Here is a 3938-nt window from a genome sequence, read left to right on the forward strand (position 1 = left end):
TAGGCATGGGCAAGCACTTCATGTCTAAAACACCAAAAGCAATGGCAACGAACGCCAAAATTGACAAATGGGATCTAATTAAACTAAAGAGCTTCTGTACAGCAAAAGAAACTACCATCAGAGTGAACAGGCAACCTACAAAATGGGAGAAAATTTTTGCAACCTACTCATCTGACAAAGGGCTAATATCCAGAATCTACAATGAACTCAAACAAATTAACAAGAAAAAAACAAACAACCCCATCAAAAAGTGGGCAGAGGACATGAACAGACACTTCTCAAAAGAAGACATTTATGCAGCCAAAAAACACATGAAAAAATGCTCATCATCACTGGCCATCAGAGAAATGCAAATCAAAACCACAATGAGATAAAATATTTTAAAAGACACACCTGTGTTCACTCCCACTGATTCAGTAATTTCAGTTTTGAGAATACTTTCCCAGGAAATGATCAAAAACCAACCAAACAAAAACTATATCATAACAATGTTTATTTACAAACCAAAAAAGGGAGTAATTTAAATGTTCAACAATATATAACTGGCTTAGGAAACGACAGTATATCAATTTGAGAAACATAGCAGTCAAGTGAAAAATGACAAATATAAAGACTATGTACCTGTATCAGGAAAATGTATGTGATATGTAAGTGAAAACAGCAGAATACTAAATTACATGTAGTTATCCTAAGTATATGGAAAAAACTAATTGTTATGTAACTATATAAACTATACATGGGAAAACAGATTCAATAAGGCAGGCTTTATTGAATAACTCAGTTGGGGGTAGGAATAGGGATAACTGTTTTGACTCTAGGTATTGTGTGATGTTGTTATGGTGGGCATGTATTTGTCTCCTCAGACTTCAGAGTTCTGAGTTCATACCACCTTCATGCACTGCAGTAGGCCCTGAAAGAAAACAAAACAGAAGTACAGACAGACTCAGAGGCAAGAAATGGAGGGGTGCTGCTTGCCTATCTAAAGATGTTCTGATTATTCACTTGTGTGACCTGCCTACATGTCTACTCTCAGGGTCTGTGAAAAAACAAAAACAAAAACTCACATCCTTATTATAAATTCCTATCATTTGGCTTGGACCAGTTTGAACTGGTACAAACCAAGAAACAAGACTAAGTTTTAATATTTCTGTTATAGTCTTTAACTTGCGCTTTTTTTTTTTTTTGAGACACGGCCTCACTTGTTGTCCAGGTTGGAGTGCAATAGCACAATCTCAGCTCACTGCAGCCTCGACCTCCTGTGTTCAAGGGATCCCCCTGCTTCAGCCTGCCGAGTAGCTGGGACTATAGGTATGTACCACCATGCCTGGCTAATTTTATTTTTTGTAGAGACAAGGTTTCACTATGTTGCCCAGGCTGGTCTCAAACTCCCGGACTCATGAAATCCTCCTGGCTTGACTTCCCAAAGTGCTGGGATTACAGGCATGAGCCACCATGCCCAACAACTTGTATTTTTAAAAAGAAGTGTGTAAGAATGGTAAGAGTCCTATGCCATCTAACTGCATTGCAAATACTGTTAATTTATCCTAAGGTAAAAAGTTTACTTATTTTTTATTGATGCAGAACAGATGTGCACAGTTTTGAAGAACATGTGATAATTTAATACATTCATATAATTTGTAAAGATCAAATCAGTGTACTTGGGACATCCATCACCTTAATTATCTGTCTTTTCTTTATGCTAGAACCATTCAAATGAGAAGTTTACTTATCGCGTAGACAGTTCCTTAAATAATAGAGCTAATGTAAGCTAACAGTTATTCTAGACAACATAATATTCCAACTGATGTTAAACAAACAGCATGTTAATATCTCCTTTTTAATTTTAAGTTCTAGGGTACATGTGCACAACGTGCAGGTTTGTTACATATGTATACATGTGCCATGTTGCTGTGCTGCACCCATTAACTCATCATTTACATTAGGTGTATCTCCTAATGCTATCCCTCCCCTCTCCCCCACCCCACACAACAGGCCCCGGTGTGTGATGTTCCCCTTCCTGTGACCAAGTGTTCTCATTGTTCAATCCCACCTATGAGTGAAATATCTCTTCTTTTTGCTCTTTAGGTTAGAATTAATCCAACTATGCCTGAAGTGACATTTTTAGGGATACAAATGATCTTACCTTTAAGCCTTGAACAGAAAGTCACTGTGTAGAAATCTAGTGGATTATGCCCTTACTATCTGACTCTAATCTTTCCTGAGAGTCTGCTTTGCTGTTTTTGTTACCTTTCATATACTGTTTACCATGTGCCAGATCCTACATAAAACACTTCACATACACTGTCCCATTTGCCCTTCATAAAACTTCTGGACCAGAATGTTTTACCAACTGCAGAAACTTTCCCTCTTTTCTACAATTATTGAGTGTACTTCCCATCAGACAATGCTTTCCGTATCAGAAATGCAAAAATGAAAGCTCAGACTAGGAGACAGATGTTAAAAAAAAAGTAGTAAAAGTGATAAATGTGGCTGGGCGTGGTGACTCACGCCTGTAATCCCAGCACTTTGGGAGGCCGAGGCAGGCGGATCATGAGGTCAGGAGTTCGAGACCAGCCTGGCCAACATGGTGAAACCCCGTCTCTACTAAAAATACAAAAATTAGCCAGGCATGGTGGCACACACCTGTAATCCCAGCTACTCGGGAGGCTGAGGCAGGAGAATCGCTTGAACCTGGGAGGCAGACGTTGCAGTGAGCTGAGATCGTGCCATTGCACTCTAGCCTGGGCAATAAGAGCAAAACTCTAAAAACAAAAACAAACAAAAATAAAAATAAAATGAAAAAACAAAAGTGATAAACACCACAGTAGTGATATGTACAAAGTACCCGGATGTATGTGAGGGAATTACTAGCTATTCTGGGTATTCTTGGGTATTCTAAGTCCATACCAGGATGTGGTTGTCTAATCCCCAAGAATTCTGATATACCTGGAGAAATGCTGAGGTAATTTGAAATCGAGGGAAAGAAAACTAATTTTCCTTCTCAGAAATATGTCAGGTAATCTAGAAGATGCAGAATCTGAATGACAGGACATTAGTATATGTTAGGCTGCAGTAAATATAATAATGAAAAAATAGCAAGTATTAAAAAATACGTTGGGGACTCCTTTTTATATTAATTCATATATCATATAATTTTGAGGGCATGCCTTGTACTAAGGCAGTATTAGGACCTGGAAAGACCACTGTAAAAAGATATCACCTGGAACAACTTTATTAATATTGTAAACATGGGAAATATTAATTATGCTTTATATTGCTGAACTTTTAGCAGCAGTGCAGCACTACTTGTTAAAATAATCTAGGCTGCATAGCGGGGGCCATTCCTGTAATCTCAGCAGTTTGGGAGGCTAAAGTGTGAGGATCATTTGAACCCAGGAGTTCTGGACCAGCCTGGGCAACATGGCAAAACCCCGTATCTACAAAAAGTACAAAAAATTAGCCAGGCATGGTGGTGCACACCTGTAGTCCCAGGTACTTGGGAGGATGAGATGGGAAGATCGCTTAAGCCTAGGAGGTCGAGGCTTCAGTGAGTCATGATCGCACCACTGCACTCCAGCCTGGGCAACAGAGCAGGACCCTGTCTCAAAAAAAAAAAAAAAAAAAAAGATAATCTGCAAATATTATTGTTTATGTGTGCTTAATTTGCAAAGTCACATCTTATTTTTGTGTTGCTTTTCCTTGCAGAATTATTCCTTCTTACATGATTATTCAAAATTAATGCAAGGACAGAAAAATACAAATACCACATGTTCTCACTCACAAATAGGAGCTAAGCATGGAGTACACGTGGACATAAACATGGGAACAACAGGTACTGCAGACTACTAGAGAGAGGGAGGGGTGTGGGTTGAAAAACTACCTACCAGGTACTATGCCGACTACCTGGGTGCAATATATCCATATAACAAACCTGCACA

General features: G+C 38.8%; 1 long non-coding RNA gene across 1 annotated transcript; it reads right to left on the bottom strand.

The window, feature by feature from the left end:
- Window positions 1-749: 749 nt before the first annotated feature.
- Window positions 750-3593, bottom strand: LOC107976955 (uncharacterized). Its single transcript, XR_010146845.1, has 2 exons — window positions 3481-3593; window positions 750-910 (listed from the first exon to the last, which is right to left on the bottom strand). It is a non-coding gene; the product is annotated as an uncharacterized LOC107976955 (long non-coding RNA).
- Between the last annotated feature and the right edge of the window lie 345 nt (window positions 3594-3938).

The sequence above is a fragment of the Pan troglodytes genome, chromosome 8 (genome assembly GCF_028858775.2).
Source record: "Pan troglodytes isolate AG18354 chromosome 8, NHGRI_mPanTro3-v2.0_pri, whole genome shotgun sequence".
Taxonomy (NCBI): Eukaryota; Metazoa; Chordata; class Mammalia; order Primates; family Hominidae; genus Pan; species Pan troglodytes.